This window comes from Furipterus horrens, unplaced genomic scaffold (genome assembly GCF_987537825.1).
Source record: "Furipterus horrens unplaced genomic scaffold, mFurHor1.1.pri manual_scaffold_6, whole genome shotgun sequence".
Classification (NCBI taxonomy): domain Eukaryota; kingdom Metazoa; phylum Chordata; class Mammalia; order Chiroptera; family Furipteridae; genus Furipterus; species Furipterus horrens.
Window position 1 is genome coordinate 41200620 of NW_028327176.1, and position 19887 is coordinate 41220506.

A 19887-nucleotide genomic window follows, 5' to 3' on the forward strand; every position below is an offset into this window, starting at 1 on the left:
CCTCTACAAAGGCAGCAATGAGTACTTGCAACAGAGAACCCATGGCCAGCAAGGCCTAAATATGTACTGTCAGACCTTTTACAGAAAGTTTGCTGACCTCAGTCCTTTTTGAGTCTGTTTTAGAGGCTAATTAAAGTAAAGAATGTGTGGTGAATTGTCTTTTCTCCCCAGTTTTCCTCAGTGACATCTGACCTTTTTATCTGTATGGAAAATAGTAATAACATAGAATTTGGCATATACTTTTATTTGTATCCCAGGGCTGCCATAACAAATTACCACAACCAGGGTGGCAATTCACAACAAAAATTTATTTTCACAATTCTGAAGAATAAAAATCTGAAATCAAGACACTGGCTAGACTACACTCTATCTGAAAACTCGAGGGGATGAAGCTTCCTTGCGTCTTTCTAGCTTCTGGTGGTCGCCAGAAACCCTTGGTGTCCCTTGCCTTGTAGATGTATCGCTCTGATCTCTGTCTCCACCTTCACATGACCTTCTCCCTGTGTGTCCGCATCTCTCTGTCCAAATTTAACTCTTCTTAAAAGGACACCAGTCATATTGCACTTAGGGCCCACTCTATTTCTACATGACCTCATCTTAATTTGATTACATCTGCAATAACTCTATATCTGATTCAAGTCACATTCACAGGTTCCAGTAGACAGAATTTTGGGAAAGCACTATTCAATCTATTCAATAATTTGGTACTTGGTACTCAGCAAATTTGTTTTTTGACCTTCGTGATACATTCTGACCAATTGCCAAACCAGTTGACCCCCTTCTATCCACAGGAGCTCCAAGGAACTTGGCATTATGTCCTTCTGCACACTCATGTCTGTTCTCTTCTACTTAAAAGCATGTTCTCTCTTCTCAACTACCTGATGTTGCCCTATTTACTTCCCCCTGGAGATTCACATCAAGGAAAGCCCATGAATGGCATTTCTCTCATTTTTATTTCCCAAATCTTCACTACTCTGAGACTTCCCCAATCTGGGCTTATGGCCTCAATTGCTTCCTCTGATTTGTCTTGTGGGTAAAACACAAAAACCCAGTCTATTTGACTACACACACAGTCACTGTCTAGCAAAGAGTAACAAAGCTGTAACAATTCTCCAATGTTCTCTCTTTCCTGTGATTCTATGGTTGCAATTATTTATTTTGCCATTTTAAATAATACTTGCTTTTGTCTAGTGCTATCAAGGAATCATAAATGTTAAAGGAAATCCCTACCTGCCAACAGACAGTATCAACAATGTTAGGGTTGCCGGATAAAATACAGGACTCCCAGTTAAATTGAATTTCAAATAAACAAGGAATAATTTTTTAGTATAAGTATGTCCCAAGCAATATTTGGAACATACTTGTTCTAAGAAAATCATTCTTTATTTATATGAAATTCAGAGTTATCTGGGCATCACGTATTTTTATTTGCTAAATCTAGCAACCCTAAATAATGATCCATTGGCTATTTATGAGTACAAAGGACTTCACTAATCTGTACTGCACATTTACCTCACTTACCTTCCACTGTCAGTACCTCTGAGGGATCAGCTTTTAAAACCAGTTGTTAGCAAATAACTCTTGCAATTTGTTTTTCTTTTTCCTCCTGCATCTAAGATGAACCCTCTAAGAATTTTGGCAGCATAGTCTAGTGATGCCAATGGTATCATCATTGGACTGCCATTGCTCAATATCCATGCAAGTTTGGGCAATTTAATTAACCTCTCTCTCTAGGCCTCAGTCTATTCATCTGTAAAAGAGGAACAATTAGAGTTTCTGTGAGAATTAAGTAAACAGTCCATGTAAAAGCACAGTTCTTGACATATAGCAATCACCTAATATATTTCCATCATTTACATTTGTTGTTACCCACTGGGTTTATTGTGTGAGTGGGTGACAGCATGCATTTGGCCTGCTGTCCAAATTCACAAGAGCATCAAATGAAAACTTTAGCATGTTTTCCAGATGAAATTATGTCTGGTTACCCCGACAGGCTTGTTAAGAATATGCTCACTACATAGCTTTAAATTTGTGTCATAGAGTTATTCATACTCTGTGAGTGCATATTATTTTGTAAATTCTGTGATTATCATATGAACCATACATTTCCATTATATGACAATTTGGTTACCCCATTTGAGGCATTTTTTTTAAATACTGAGACCCTAAGAAATTAGATATGCAGGGGCCTGTACTAACCTGTCATGGTAAATCTATGATTCCATTGCTGAGGGTGAAGAGTGGTGGCTCTTTCCAGCCCCAGGCATCTAGCCAGTGGGCACACAGGTATGCCTCATATGGGTCACAGGTGAGGCCTCAGAAAAACTTGAGGAGCCAGAGCCCTGAGCCAGCACTCTATCCAAATATTATCAATTTATATTTGTGTCATGACATGAAAAATGTTGGGAAATACTGTTCTAGCCTCCAGGGGATGCTCACAGCTTTGCCACCCTGACACTCAAAATCCACCCTCAAGGAACAAGAGGAGCTCTGAAATGGATCAATGACAAACTGAGTCCTTAGAGACACACAATTTTGGTCCCCATATGAAGGGCAAAGCCTTTATAAATGGGAGAAGTAGAGGAAAGGTAAATAAAACTAGACAGGAAAAATCCTTATTGGAGTGTTTCTCTTTTGCCTTCCTCACTGCATTCCCTGTTTAAGGTTCCAACTAGCTTTGTGATTGACTGGAACATCTCACCCCTCCTGATCCCAGAATGAAAGCCAGGGGAAAAAAACACTGATAGCTTGAGCCATCTCTGTTCTGTGCTTTGGGAGAGAAGGGACTTGTTTCTCTGATGTACCCATTTCTTCCCATTATGATGAGGAAGCTAAGATCCACACAGCCTGGGCAGGAGGTGTATGAGGAATGCAGATGGTAGGTATGTACCATCTCTGTGGCTCCAGCAATAGGCAGAGATCTGGCATGTCAATATAATGCTGCCAGGTGCAGTGAGGAAGCATAAGTTGAACAATTCTTGGGATAAAACCCAACACAAAATCGGGTTTTGTACTTTTGGACAAGACATTTAAATTCTCTGAGCTTCATTTTTATTTTCACAGGTGAAATGGGAATAACACCATCCTTACTGGGATATTGTAGAGCCTTAAGGAGTCAAAGGAAAAAAGGAAAAAGCACAGAATCACCCTGCTGATTCTAGAGGAACTTACCTGTTAAGTTTCCTGCCATGTTCCTCTCTTTTTACCCATTTTTCTCAGAAAATCCCAAGGAAATCTGCTTTCACAGTCCTGATGTCCATAAAGGCAGACTTGCCCCCTTGGTTCCACCTTCCAACTACATTTTGTTTGCAACTGTCCTGCTATCCACTCCCCTCCTGCCTCACTCTCTTGAGTTCCTAATGATCACGTCCTTAATATACAATAGCGATTCCACTAATACATCATCTATTTAGTTGTCAGCATTTAAAATCTGCTTTAACGATTCAAATTTTTAAAGAGAAACTTCTCCCATCTTTTAAAATATAAATATTTTAAACATATTTGAACAAAATAGCACCCTTCTAAACTACGTTCTTCACTCTGTCTTGATGTTACCTATTCCTAGGCTGAGTCACCCTGTAGTTAGACCATCTATTCCTCAAGGCCACAAACCCAATCAGGCCACTCCCTTTCTCAAACACTCTCAGCATCTCCCCAAGTATGCTGATGTGCCACTCAACGTCCTCTATGATTCTGCCCAAGCATGTACTTCAGCTGTGGTCACTCCTGCACTAGCATTCCAACTGCAGTTAAAATGGAAATGACTACTGAACATGACTCTCACTTACTTCTTCTGTTTCCTTATGCTGTTCTTCAATTCCACAAGTACAATTACCCCTAAAAAATGCCTTCCTCAATCATCCATGTTGACAATGTTCCCTTCTCTAAACCCCCAGAGCAATTACTGTGCTCTGCGCTGAATGATATTTAAGTAATTTTAATAAAAATAACCAGGACTCTGGTCAAGATGGAGGCATAGGTAGGTATGCTTCATCTCCTCATGCAATCATAGAAAAAATTACAACTAGATCTCAAAACAAGTAACAACTAGACCTCTCAGAAAATCGACCTGTATGGAAGTCCAACAACCAAGGATTTAAAGAAGCCACATTCATCCAAACAGGTAGGAGAAACATAGTCGTGGAGAGAGGCGGAGAAGTGTGGAGACATGGTGTGGCATGGAGAGGCAGCAGCAGAACAGAGGGTCCCACATTCACATATGGTGGATAAAAATTGGGAAGGATACCTTGGGGGTGAGTGATCTTAGCCCCAGGCCAGACCACATAGCCCAGGGGTCCATATCAGGAAGAAAAATCTCCATAACTTCTGGCTGTAAAAACCAATGGGGGTTGGGCTATGGAAGAAACTTCCAGATTTACAGGAGACTCAGCTTAAAGGGCCCACACAGACTTAGAACATACACACGCCCATCCACTCTGAGATTCACCACCAGAGCAACAGCTGGAAGGGTGCCAGTCGCATATAGAAAATGGCTGAAATGAGTGAAAATGGTGCCAGTACCAGGCAAACCTCTAGAAGCCTGGCATTGTCCCTTCTCTGGGCCCTCCCCCAAAACAAAACCACAAAGCACTGAAGCAGGTTGCCCTGCCCTGGTGATTACCTAAAACTCTTCCCCACATAATTTACAAGTACCTTCTCTATAATAGGCCATGCTACTAAGACAGGGAGTCAAAGCAGCTCTACCTAATACACATAAATAAACATAGGGAGGTTGCCATATGGAGGAGACAACGAAATATGGCCCAGATGAAAGAACAGAACAAAACCCCAGAAAAAGAACTAAATGAAATGCAGATAACCAACCTATCAGATGAAGAGTTCAAAACATTGGTGATCAGGATGCTCAAAGAACTCATTGAGTTCAGCAACAACATAAAGGAAGAAATGAAGGTTACACTAAGTGAAATAAAGAAAAATCTACAGGGAACCATCAGTGGAAGGGAGGAAGATGGGATTCAAATTAATGATTTGAAACATAAAAAAATATGCATTCAACCAGAACAGTAAGAAGTAAAATTAATTTTTTTTTAAATAAGGACAGTACAAAGACCCTCTGGGAGGGGGAAGGGGGAGAATTGGAAGAAAAGTTACAGGGATTAAGAAGTATAAGTGGTAGGTACAAAATAGATAGGGGTTCTTAAGAACAGTATAGGAAATGAAGCCAAAGAACTTAAATGCATGACCCATGGACATGAACTAAGGGAGCAGATTGCTGGAGGGAAGGGGTGGGTACCAGGTGGAGAGGGGCAAGGGAAAAAATTGGGACAACTATAATAGCTTAATCAATAAAATATGTTTAAAAATAAAAAATAAAGATAACCACTTCAATATCTTACACAGGCCTCACACTCTGGTCTCCTCTAAAATTTACAGCTGTGTGATCTCATCAACTGGATTACAATCCTTCAAAGACAAAGGTTTCATTTCTTATTCCTTTCTATGTTTCCCCAAGGCACTTACCCAATACTTTGGATATAAAACCATATACAATAAAAAATTTGTTGAAGAAATGAATGAATCAGTGAATGAATTAATGAATGAGTCTCAAGAAGGAAGTGGCACAGAGAGTCAGAGGCTGTCGAGAAGCAAGGATGATGACTCAAAGTTCCTTTCACCCTCTTTAAACAGTACTAGTCTGATATTTATTGCTTTTTTATGCTACATACTTGTTCCACACACATTTAACGTTCACACGCTATAAGCAGACTAAATGTTTTGATGGTGTGATTAATGAAGGGACACAGAAATGTCCCTGCCCTTGAGAAGCCTTCATTAGCAAAGGGACCTGAGGCATAGCCATAAATATATATTGATTGGGCAGCCTCAGGTGACCATGAGGCAAGTGGTACAAGCAAATGTTCTAGAAGTTTGAAAGCAATGAAAACCTTCTAGTATGAGAGCCAAATTTACAGGAGCTAATGTGATCTGTGGATCAGTGATCCAGCTCACTGGACTCCATCAAAGTTATGGATACGGAAACAAAGCACTCCATTGCACTACACCTTGCTATGAGGTAACACATTCGTGGGTGGACAGATTTTGAAGTACACAGTGACTCTGGGCCTTGGAATCCTCATCTGTAAAATGGAAGTAAAATTAGCTCATCCACAGAGTTGATAAGAGATTTAAAAGAAATACCTATCAAAGGTCTTCTGCTACCTTAAAGATACCACATACATTCAATATAAATAGTGGCTAGTACTTTTTATAACAATCTTTTCCTCAATTTTAAGGTGCCATGGGTTAGAAGGTGTGTCTTTGATTTAAAAATAGCCTTCTGGGGAGAAAAAGACTTTAAGAAGGATGCTAACCACCGTTACTTTAAAATACTAAAAAGCCATTTCCTAGGATTGAGGCAATCTGGTTGGTATTAGTATGTCTCAATAATTCATTGATTTGCTTAATTTCTTTGAAACTTAAAGCTGCAACAAGTCCTTATAAATCAAAGATCTCAGGATATTTGTGTCTGTCAAAGGAGGATTCTATAGCTCAGACCCTGGAGGATGGATTGGAACTTCACATATATGCACACACACACACACACACACACACACACACACACACAAATTGCAGATACAGAAACCCAGGAACAAATCACCCTTCACAGTAAACTTGCTCATTGTCTGAGCAGAATCGTGTTCTTTTAAAAATAAAACTGTGAGTGGGAGTGCTTGTGTTCTGGAATAGAGTCTTTTTTTCCCCTTCATCCCATGTTCCTTGGCTACATGCTATTATGTGATATTCAGGACTGTCAAACCTTCTGGAACCATAAGCATTTTTCAGACAACCAATCTCAATATGCATTATCAAAATTAGATCTTTTCTCTGCAGATGACAATTATGTATTATATGGTTACACATTTAGGAGTCTGTGACACCGTATTGTTAGACTTGGGGTATTGACTTTTAACAATATGTTACCTTATTATATTTGGTGTCGCATTATGCCTGGATTGCAGCATTTGTCCCATGGCCCCACTCAGGCTGCAATTAGTTTCTCAGTAAGTGTCAAACAGCAATGGGGATGGGGAGAGTGGGTGAAAGGTAACTTGGAAATGATTTTCTTTTGCAACTGTCATTTAACTATCCTGTTCAACAAAAGAACTTCAACTATTCCAGAAAAATGCAAGTTGTATTCTCATCAATAAAACTGCCTCTAAACAGAATAATAACTCTGGTTGGGAGTTCAAACATTACAAAGATCTTGGATACCACCCCCTGGTCACAAAAGAGCTGATTGCAGGGCAAGGGGAGACAAAAGAAATAGGACCTAAGAAATTCGTCTATTCATTTCTATAAACACAAGCTCAATGCAGTTTAAACCCATAAACATGCTAAAAGGAGCAAGAGGTAGCCCGTTACTTTGTCATATATTTTTATAGGCCTTTCTGAATGGTTTCAGATTTGACATAGTAACTGCCTGTTACTAGAAATAAACTGTAAGTCAATTCCATGCTGCCATAATTCACTGCCCAGGGTTCTTCAAAGAGATTTAGTGATGTCCATGATGGACAGCAAGCCCCTTGTTGTTTTTGTTTACACCTCGTATTTGTAGTGCCTCCAGCTTACTGACCTCCAGAGATATGGAAGGAGAGGACCTTCCTCAGGTGTCCTTGTTCCAACCGAGTCAGTAAAAGACCTATCCTCACAAGAGAGAAAATGAGACAGACATTCCCTCCAAGTTGCTTTGGGTCTGTATGCCTCCCTCTGTATTTCTACAGGTTGACAATCACTGTTCCCATCAGGGTGACCTTCTTCTGAAGGAATAAATTAAACCAAGGTCACAATACCACCCAGCAGGAATGAGGTGCCTGGAAAGTAGCAATACCTCATCTCCTTGGCTGGCATTTTCTTTTGGCTCAAGACTTTGGCTGCATCTCCACCATGTCATGCACCCAGATGGAAAGGGAAAAATCCACTCAGCCATCTGGCTGTTTCCATCTACACAATGCCATGCATCTGGGGCCATCTGCGAGAGGGACTGAATTTTTTCACTTTCTGCCTGGTTGTTTGGTGTGGTATAGATGCAGCCCTTTACTAGGCTAAAGTACCAGATAACCCCCTACCCCATTTGAAAGGCTAAAAAAAGAGTCCAGGATAACTAGGCCTATAGCACCATTCTGGAAAATAAATTGAAACTTTGTGAATAGAAGCATAATGCAAAATGCAGGAAATAATAAATGGTAAGACTATTGTTTATTAGACAAAGCAAACACAAGAACTGAATCAAGTGATTATTTGTCAACTTAGTTTGTCCAGACAGCTAGCACAATATTCTCAAGGGTATATTATTACAATTCTTTCCTAGGGTCAGACATTAGTCTAAAAGACATCTCAAATGGACTTCTCTGCTTGGATTTATGTTTGAACTAAAAATTGTATGATTTCTGTGCTCTAATTAGTATCTCCTACAAAAGACTCCCTCTGTTTCTCAGAGTTAGTTCTAAAACAAATAATAGAGAAATGTATGAGATGCTTCCCAAGAATCATGTTCAACTTAACAGAACGTCCATACAGATTTCAGAAACTCAGTATATTAGCAACATGTGGAGTTTAATAGTGTGAGGTAGAGGGCTGAGATTAAGGGGTATATCAATTGTGAGAGAATGTAAATAGTGATTGCGCAAATGAGGGTTTCCCTGGAATTGTAATTAAACACCTTGGAATTCAGGTATACTTTCTCTTCCCCCAGCTCATTCATGAAGCTTATCTCTGAAAAGGTCTAGTACTTTCCCCTTAGCTTCCATCTCTGCAGACAGCAATGCTCAACTCAGCTTCTAGGTTTTTCTTCCTATATACTGTTGGACAAAATACAAAAATGATTAAGTAATAAGTGTGGAAAATCACAATTAAAATATCCAACCTAGAGTGGGCAGGGTGGGGGCTAGGTCAGCAGGCCATCGTGACATGTATCCAAGGACTTGAGCCCAGCCTTGGCTTTGAAGCTGACTCTAGATTTGTCAGAAAAAGAATAAAGGGCATTTAGGGCCCAGAGGAGAAAAGAAAAGTAAATTTACGAAAGATGCACTTAGAGGATAAAAATAAAGTCCTTGCTATTCCAGCATTATGAACAGGAATCCCCCTACACACATTTAAATGGCATATTCACATTTTATGAATCAGACCCTTAGTTTTAATTGCTTCTTGGACTATGGGCCAATTAAGGATGGGTCAGAAGGGCAGGGATCACTCCCACAGCCTCTGAGGTTCTGAGAGGTGGAGCTTGCTTAGCCTGAGGCATCCATTCACACTTGTATTAAATAAATAAATAAATAAGACTCAGTACACCATTAAACACCTCTGGTAGGAATGCTTGCTTCATATGGGCTGAAAGCAAAAACTGAAGGCCAAAAGTTCCCCTTTGGCTCCATCTCTTGCTTTCAAATAAAACCAATTACAACGCTCCTCCTTATCTTAGCCATGGAAAAACTAAATACCAATATATACAAACCTAGTACTGTATCTTGAGAAACTGCCAATAGGTTTGCAAGTCCTCCGAGATCTCCCCTCTATTTATCTATAATTGATCCTCTCTGAACCTTTATACAATACAGAGGTTAGAGATTAAGAGAGTTTTTTCTTAATATTACACATAATACTAGCTGCATAAGATACACATTTTAATGGACTCCTAGTTCCCACAAAGCAACGCCAATATTGTAAATTACTGAAGTAAGTAGTAAGACTTAACTGGAAGAAAGTAAGATCTGTTATTAAGCCATACATTATATATACCTTGATTTATGTATGGAGTATTTCTCCTGCTTTGTTTTTATGTAAGAAAATTTGGAGAATTTATACAAATAATATATTTTACCAAACACTTCCAAAGTTTTTAATATCAGCTTCAGATCTGACCACCTGGTATAATGGGACAGTCATCTGTACCCCACATTTCAGTGCTGAACATGTCTAAATGTTAATTTTGATGAGCACATGGGAGTTGGTAAGAGGGTCAAGCTAAATAGCGCATGACCTAACAATAGCAATAGCATTTCTCACTTACAGGTCATTGGTTCAAATCTCACTCCAGTCAATGGAACCCCAAAAGCCCTGACCATTTAGTTGCTCAGGGATCTGGCGAATTGAGTTGCTACGAGAAGTCTTGTCACCATCCCAGCTGGACATCTAATCAAAACAAACAGATCATTCATAACTCACTCCTGTTCCTCCCAGCTTTCCTTCCTCCCTCATACTCTCCTAGCTATGAAGCCCCGACCAAGAAACCCCAAATGACTGGACCTGGAATCAGAAACCTTGACCTCTATTTCCAGAGATGTAGGCTGCCATACTATACACACACACACACACACACACACACACACACACACTACTATCTGTATTCTATGTCAACAATATACACACACACTGTCATGAGGAGCCCAGTTGCTATCCATCGCCTCTAAAGGTAAATCACATTCTCTATTTATGCTATTAATCTAGTACCTTTTGCTGACACCAGATTTGTTGGTAATTTCTTTTCTTCTACCAGTGTACATACCGTACCACTCTGCAGATAACCGACTAATTGAACAATATCAAAAATAATTTTTTAATTTATGATAAACCTTATAATGAAGCTACCTCATTTTCCTAATGAAGGAAGGAAGCATCAAGATGAAAGTAAAACAATTTATTAGATTTTGCTTCTGTGCCACTGAAATAAAATAGTAAACAAGCTTGGCAGTTTACTACAGGCACCCAGCATGTGCTCATTAACTCTTTGCCAGGTACAAAGGTGTCCTAACATCTCTGTTTTAATTCCATGATCCGGCCCATAATCTAGTGCTAAACAATAATTAGTATCGACTTGTTAAACAGTAGTTGAAGGCTTCCTTTAAGCACCTCAAATATACTTTAAGTTGCATAGACAAAGAATCAAAGGAAGGAGGATGCATAGTTGGAAGAAGAGAGAGGGAAGCGTGAAGGCATTTGTAACGTTTTTATGTGTAAAGAAAGAATTGTTCTCCCGCCTGGAAACTTTACAGGTATTTAGGCATTGTTTCCAGACCCACACGGGCACTTTATTCCACCCCATGCCTGCTCTTCAGTGCCATTGTGCAAGCAAGTCATTCTTTCACTAATAGCTTGCCCCCACCCCACATTCCCGTTTACCTTGTCAGGCTGACCAAATGTTGGACAATTTTCTCCCCTCTTCTAATGTAGTTTAAGCTCTTTCCTGCTAATGGCTCTTTTCATCCTATGCATCAACGTTTATTTAAAATCAGCAATGAATGAAGACCTCTGACACTGCAGATTTTCCATGGTTTCTTTTATTGTCCAGTTGTGTATTTGGATAAGCAAGAGGGGCCACTGACGACATTAGCTGGAGAATTGCTAACTATGCCCATTTGAGCAGAGGAAACAATGGACAACAAACTGTGCCTCACTTGCTAGAGAGACGCAGGCACACTGCAGCACTGACCGGCCTCCTCGCCTTGCACACCGCCCGCCTGTCGCACCTGGCTGTGCCATCCCTTTCTGGTACACCATGAAAGAAAGACAAGCATTAGATGTAAACAGTGTTACAAATACATTGGCTCATGGTATTTCCACCAACTTCATTCCTTCTGGCCATGAGTGAAATCAGTGGTTCAGGATCCCGATACTGTTCCTTTACTTGGACAACTAGACCTCTGTGTCAAAGGGACATAGGAATACTTCTTATATAGATTACACATGCTAGATTTATAGTCCTGAGCCAAATAAAATAGATGCCCCCTGAAGTGTCCATCCATTCATCCATCTGTCCAGCCATCCAGTGTTTTTGAGCGCCTTCCAATAGCTTTAGAGAAGAATAAGCCCTTTGTAGTGTTGCTCAGTGGATTGAGTGCCGGCCTGCAAACCAAAGTGTAACCGGTTTGATTCCCAGTCTAGGCACATGCTTGGGTTGCCAGCCAGGTCCCTCGTTGGGGGTGTGCAAGAGGCAATCACACATCGATGTTTCTCTCATTCTCTTCCTTCCTTCCTTCCCCTCTCTCTAAAAGTGAATAAATAAAATAAATAAAATCTTTTTTTTAAAGAGAAGAATTTAATTGAAAAACCAAAAATATAAATAAATAAATAAATAAATAAAAATAAAAAATAAAGAAAAATATATTTTAAAAAATAAATAAAATATTCATCTACTGTAAAAAAAAAAAAAAGAAAAAAAGAGAGAAGAATAAAGATATGGTCCCTACCTTCAAGCTACCTTACAACCTGATTGTGGAAAACAAATCATGAACCAGGAAATCAAATAGCAGATCAAGAGCATAACTAACAAAGAGCAAAGGGTAAAAACACAGGGGTTTAGAAAGACCTGTTTAAGAGGGTTATGATGTCCAAATCATGCTTCTGGAAGATATGGGCTTGTATTATAATGGTCTTAAGGAATGGGTATTCTTTTTAAAGAGGGAGAGAAAGGGGACCACCCTGGACATGGAAGCAGCACAGACTCGGAAGCCAGAATCATCAGTTTTTTGTCTTCCAGAACACAACAAATAATAGAACACACTAGTAGTACACTTTAAATTTTATAAAACATATCCATGTTCCTTATCTTATTTGCTTCTCCTTCCAACCATGTGTCATAAGCATGACAGAAAGATTTAGCATAAAACAGAGCTAGACGATAGGAAACCTGCACAAGGTCATCACAATAATTTCTAACAAAATCAGTAAGGGCTACTCTGGGGAGTTAGGGACAAATGAAAGAGGAGTTTAAGGTAAAGAAAAAACACATTGGATAGACTAGAATTGTTGCAGGAAACGAAGGAGGAGAACATAAGACTATTAACAAATTTCTCCAATGATGACAAGAAGAGTGGCATTATTCATTAATGGTGAGTAAGGAAGAAAGAGCAGCTGGGGAGAATATAAAATGATGATTTTCTTCTATATTTAGTAAATTTCAAGGGAATATTTAAAAACCCCAAATAGAAATGGCCAGCAGACAAAGTTATATGTAGACATCTGGTGTTCAAGGTCAGAGGCAGATCAGAAACATAGATTTAGGAGTCATTAGCATAAATGCAGGGTCATATAGATCCCCCACAAGGCGGGAGATGGCCAAGCGTTAAACCTAGACATTCCATTTAAGGGGCAGAAGAGGGAACAGTGCCCATTTAATTAAGACCCATTATGCATGGTAGGTCCTTTTCAAAATGTAAGAATAACATGTGGAGGTTCATGGATCATAGACTGAAAATAAAATTGAAAAAGATGGAATCTTAGAACTTCTTCAGTCCCACCCTTTCATTTTTCCAAAGAAGAAACTGAAAGTGAAAGATAGTGGCTACACTATAATTTACTTATCCATTAACATCTAACAATCCCCATGTTTGAGGGGAATTACTTTATTAACTAGCTAGGAAACACAGGGCATAGCATGAGAGACAGGAACACTGGCGTTTAAGGCTTTTGTTGGAAGTGGCTGGGTAGAAATGGGAAAGTAATATCCAGATCATGGAATACTATTTAGGGAGGACAGAGCTAGATGGGGATGTCCTATGAGAAAAGAAGAATCCCAGGGCATCCAGAGGTGGGGCTGCCAGAGAAATGGTCATGAAAACGGAAGAGAAACACAAAGAAAAATGTACCAAAGATGATTCCTCGGTATCACCACGTGCCATTGTGAAAAAGTCTGAAGGTGAAGTCTAGACAGGCTGTTTAACAGGTGCAGTATGAGATGATCCAGTCAGTCTCACTATCACAGCTCTAAAAGAGATGGTATGAAGATTATTGCTTTGAACTATAGCATTTCATATCCAAGACTAAGAATGAAGTTGATCCAACTTAAGGAATTTTATCGAATCAAAGGTTGTGTTGAGTAACACAAAGAGCCAGAATTTGGCTTCAACTACATATAAGACAAGTTGTGTGACCATGGGCAGGTTACTTCACTTTGTAGAACCTCAGTAACTGCATGTATTAAATGGATATATCTACCAACCTCACTGGGTTATTTAGAATATAAATAAGATAATGGATGGAAGTGCCTAGTACAAGGTAGGCTAACAATAAATATGAACCCCCTTCCCAGAGATACTTCCTAATAAGATATTCAATACATACACATTCACGTTCAGAGACACACACATATACCATTCATATTTTCCAATACATTATTTTAGGACTCTAGATTTAAGAGAAAATTTACTACATATAAAGAAAGAGCCTGCAACAGTCCTTTGTGCCAGAACTTGAATGGAATGTGATCCGGTAGAAGCTGTGTATGGCTCAAATAGGGGACTGCACTGGAGGCCATCAGTAATTATGATTAGTGTAAACCAGAGAGATGGGTCAACCTAAAATACACACGTATATACATATAATATATACCACCTAGTCACCCTGCAGAAGAAAGTTTGAAGAATAAATTTCCAGACCAACCTCTTTTTTTATCTGGGTAAAATGTTTGTACCTGCAATTAGCTCCTTCAGCCTTCAATCTAAGAATCAGCTGGTTAATTGTGCATGTAAGTGGCTAATAGCTTTAACTAGGGGATAGTGCAGGCCTAGAGGTCACACACTTTTCTTCCTCCTCACACATTAGTTTAGTTATTACACATTACAGACATACCAACACACACATACACCCAAAAGAGCAAAGAAGGGGGGGGCGGCGAAGGAGGAGGAGGGGGAGGAGGAGGAAGAGGAGAAGGGGGAGGAGAAGGAGGAGAAGAAGGAGTATAACTTGTAATATATCAAGAGGAATAGCATATAATAACAAAGCCACAGTGTGTTAAAAAAAAATAAAAATAAAAAATAAAAGGAGAGAGTAACCCTAAGAAATATCATCCTTGTGTCTGAGCTAAAGTGCTTGAAAACTATCTGTGAATGTTTGGGGATCAAACTGAGCTCATAATTAAAAAAAGGAGAGAATGATGTAGAAAATCCCATTCCAATAGCCACTGGATTACTCTGGGGTCTGGAAAGAGTGACTCTCATATATCAGGGAGAACCAGGATGGCCCAGATATGTGGGGTTTGGGGAAGCAATGAGTGGACTAAAATGACAGAAACAAATTTTTCTGTTCAAGATTGGGCAAATTGTATATGGCCTACTATCTCTACTCTCTACCTTTAAGCCAACCTGATGCTCCAAATTCCATCCACAGTTGGTTTGTACTCACCAGTATCTTGAGATAAACACCCCACTGTCTCTATCATGTAGCTCGGGACTTGCCTTTACCCTCCAGCACTCTGGATGGGGCTTTAAGATGCTCCTCAAGAATATCAAGGGCACTTTCCCCATCAGCTCTTCCTACTTTGAATGGACTGACTACTTTTGGGTCATGTAAGTATTTGATCTTGGATCTTTGGGGACCCAACTCTTGATTCAAACAGTGCCTAATAAACATGCCTTATCACATCTGATGAAAGAAAATGAGCCACTGATCCCAGTTTTAGACATCTGAGTTATTTCCAATTAAAATATTGTTCAAGGCCTGAAGTTGCCTGGAAAAGTCTATCTGCTTGGGCAGCTAGGGACCTTGAAGCTCAGCAAACTCAGCAGGTTGTAATTAAAAGGTCAAAGACTTCCCTGTAGAACATACTCAATTTCTATACATGGACCTGGTTTAATAGGATGGAGCACACAGAGCCTTGCCCAATACTATTCTCACATGGAGGTCAAGTGGGGGAGCTGGCCTTGAAAGTCAGAACCAGAAAGTAGAAAGCATTGTTTTGGAGTTACCTGAGGAGGGCAAGATGAGGTGGGGTGTTGCAAGGGACTCTGGGCCTTATGTAAGGGGGTCACTAATAGTGGAAAGAGGCTGTAACACTTATTGTAGTTGCCCTGATCTTAGGCAACACAACACCTGCAAGGCTCAATTTCCTTATCCATAAAATGGGAACAATATTAAGCCCTGTTCCACAGATTCAATTCATCTGAAAAAAAATTTTATTAATCATCAACTATGTGCCAAACAGATCATGAAAATAATCGAAGGGGCATATGTGAAAGTACTTTGCATATTTTTATATTTGTCATATCTGTCTGTTAAACATTTTTTTAATTTAGAGTTTAACGGGCCATCTTGCCATGGACCAGGAAAATTTCAGAGATACTAGATGAGACTTCTAGGACAGAACTCTAACTGACAAGATTTATAGAATTGCACATGTCACTTGAAGGACAATTCAAAGTCAAAGTCGAGGTTGATCAAATTCATTTTGATGCCCTCCTATATCTCATATCTGTAGTCTCTGTCTCCACTCTATGTGCTTTCCTCACCCAGTCTTCTTAACCCCTCATGCTAATCCCAGGCCCGTATGCAGTGCCCAGTCTTGCTTGACAGCCTTGAGCAACTCCAAAGTTCTTTCTACTCATCAAACTTCCTCTGTCCTCTGTCCCGTTCCTTTAGGTTCTAATTGTTCAGCATGCTTAATTCTGATGACACTAATATTCACCATGGCATTAATGACTGGTAAATGCCTGTTCCCTTTCTTTGGGCCACTGTGTTTTAAATAGGAACTCCTGGAGGGTTCTTGCTTTGGGGAAAACAACAAGTTGAATGCACCCAGAAACTATTTTCCTGGGCATAAAACACATCATGCAAGTGGCTAACAAATCTATGTGTAAGGCTGCATATGGTTCTGGTCTAGGTTCCTTGGGCTGTTACTAGAGGCAAAGTAAAGAGACAGCCGAGTGCAGGTTTGACTACCTGAAAATGTACAGTTGTCAGTTATCAAAGGGAGGTGGCCTAAACTGTCCAGTCCCCTTCCCTGCACAGACCTGGCTTGGGCCTGAACAGAAAGTCACTGGAGTTAATTTTCTCCCTTTAGTTCCAGAATTCAACCTTTTTCCCCACAAGCCATCATGGTACCATCAGGGGTTTCTTGTTACAATTTAATTTTTCTCAGTTGCACACTGGGGTTCTAATTTGCATCACACCAGCAGTGGGAACATTTTTAAGAATCATTTCCCAAGACACTTTTAATATATTTCCAGTAAATTGTACCTCAACCTGCCCAGCTGGCTAGGTCATTTAACACAGACACACCCACTGAGTCCTGAGGGCCCTCGGAGGTTTACCATGGTGCTTTTCTTTTAAAAAAAAAAAAAAAAAAAAAAGCCTGCCCTATCCTCGATGAGTGGATAAAGCTTTATTAATGTCCAAGTGCTACAGAACACCAGGAGAACTGTCCACCAGAGAGGGCCAGGACCTCTTTAGGTTCTGTGTTGTGCTGTGTGTAGGGAAAAGCCTAGACACAGCATTAGACAAAAAGGGGTTTGAAGATCCACGCTGAAATTTTACCAGCTTTGGGGAAAGCTGCATTCAAAAAGAAAAAAGAAAAAAAAAAAAAAATAGCCGGGTGATTATTTAAAGCCCTAAAACAGACGGTATAGTTTATCAAGTATTTTTTAGCCAAATTCAGCGCTGCTTTCAGTGACTTGAAAGCACACTGCCAAATGTAAACAAAGTTCTCACAGGACAGGAGCCAGTGAGCAGTCGCCCCTGAATCTGCAAAGTCAGAAGGAAAATATAATTAATCACAACTCATTCCTAGCCGGCTAGTTGAAATAATACCAGTGAGAAAAAGTGAAAAGTTAACAGAAGGATTGGGGGGGGGGGGGGGTTGGGGAGGAGCAGTTCCTTCCTTCACTTTCAAGAGCTTGCTTTGTGCCATTTGGATCCAAGCCCGTGAAATAAACAAGGGTTTTGTTTTTGTGGGTTTTGGTTTTCATTTTTCATAATCCAGTTTATTTGACCTTTATTTTTCTGATAATAAAGGGAAAGGAGGAAAGTGGCTGAGACACATTCCTCAAAAGTACAGTCGGTGAGACAAAAGGCCTGGGAGGCCAGGGGTCAGGATAGCAGAACCAACCCCAAGGCGCCCAGCAGCCCCCTCACATTTCACTCTCCAAGCAGGCTTTTTTCCTTTCTATTTTTCCTTTTTCTTTCTTTCTCTTTTTTTTGGTTTGTTTTTCATGTCTTCTTTTCGTAAGGTGGAGGAGAAAATAAATGAAGGAATGGGGGTGCTCTGTTCTCAATGCCTAGTGGGAAAGTTGCAGGCTCAGACAAGCTTCCTTTAGTTTCCTTGGACAGACAGAACTCCATTTAGTTCCGCAAATAACAGAAAGGTCCTTCTGAAGGATGCAATGGGCTCCTCTCTCCTGTAAACTCATCATCAGTACATTACCCTGAGCTTTGATGTCCTCACATGGCAGTGGGCACCATTTCAAGAATAGCCACAGACATCCCCATTTGCTGACAAAGCGAGGGGCGGGGAGTGGGGAATCACACCCGACAACACCCCACCTCATCCAACTCATGAAAATTCTGAAATGTTGGCATCTCTGCTGCTGCTGCTTTTCATCAATGCCATTTAAGTGAATTTAGAACAATAATTTTATTAAAATGTTTTAGATGCCATATCTCTAATCCATAAAATTTACTGTACCTTTATGCAGAATTATACTGGAGTTGAAACATATAAATCAATTTATAAGGTCTAATGACACACAATTGCTTAAAAACTAAAGGCAATGTAGTAAATTCAAATTACCATTACAAATGTAAGCTTTGTAGTCAGTGTGTGACCTGCTAAGGATTATATTTAACTCCCTTGAGAGTGGTTTATCATAAAACTTTATACTTTTATTACAGTGAATTATTAAGTCCTCCATGACATGAGTCATTCCTCGCACTGACTATGGCTTTTTTAATGACACTATAATAGACATCTTGCTAATAGCAGGAGGACCGCTACTACCTCCGCAGTAAGGAGAAGGGGTGGGAGGAGGAGGGAAAGGAAGACAATACAGGACACAGGCCTGGAAAAGCATGCTTCCCAAGGGACTCACATTAGCAATCACACAAAAGAAATGTCAGAGTGTAAAAACTCAGAACCCCCATGTTCTGTCCTGGGTAAAACACTGGCTTATTGCCTCAAAGAAATTCAACTTAAAAGTCACACATGGAGAAAGAAAAACAGTTTAGATTTTCCTGAGCAATTTTAGTTTTTCATAAGAACTTGAAAATCCTCTCCCTGCTGCTATGCCATAGATATGTTCCCTTTCGTGCTGATAAGCTTCTTGCTAATAACAGATCACTGCAATCACATGACGTACAGTGACCTGCTGCTCATGAACACGACTTCCCTACAGTGCCCTCCTCCACACTATGTTGTCCTGCCCCAGGGCCTCAGCACAGGAGACTTCCCAGAGGCCCTGTGAGCCCACACAGATCATCACATGAGCAAAGTCTTCAACCAAAGTCAAGGAAAGGTTTTAGAGGAAATGTTCTACATGTGCCTGCAGACTTCAGAAAGGCAGCTCTGGTTAGTTCTCTGGGTCCCATCTACTCCTTCCAAAATCTAGTTGAGGTCCAGGGTGCTAATGTCACACAACCATTCATACATAGTGCCACTTCCACATTCAGGACACCAGAATTTAGGTATCCTGCACACCTATCATGAGAAGAGAGTCAGTTCACATAAAAGATGTCTCTGTATTACAACCAGTCAATAGATGTGGGTTAAAATAAGACTGTGCATTTGACCAAAGAGAAGAGCGAATAGATGCCTGGCTTAGTTTGCCATGTATCTCTAAGCAAGAGTGACTATTTTGTAGGAATTTTCCATGTATTCTACTTTTTTTTTTTTTAACTATTCTGATCATCATCACCATGTTCCCGCCCCTGTGGTGAGCTGGTCAGACCTCAGGCCATGATGCAGTGGCTGTGAAACTCTACTTCTTGCCCAGTGCCTCACTAACTGCTCAGAGGCATTCATCTGCTAGCACATGCTTCTCATGGCCATCAAGGCAAACTTTGATGAACCAATGCATATTTCTAACTAGTGTATTCTGAACCATTTAAATGTAGAGATTTTGTTTGCATGGGGTTACCATGGCATTGGTTTGACTAAATAGGCAGATA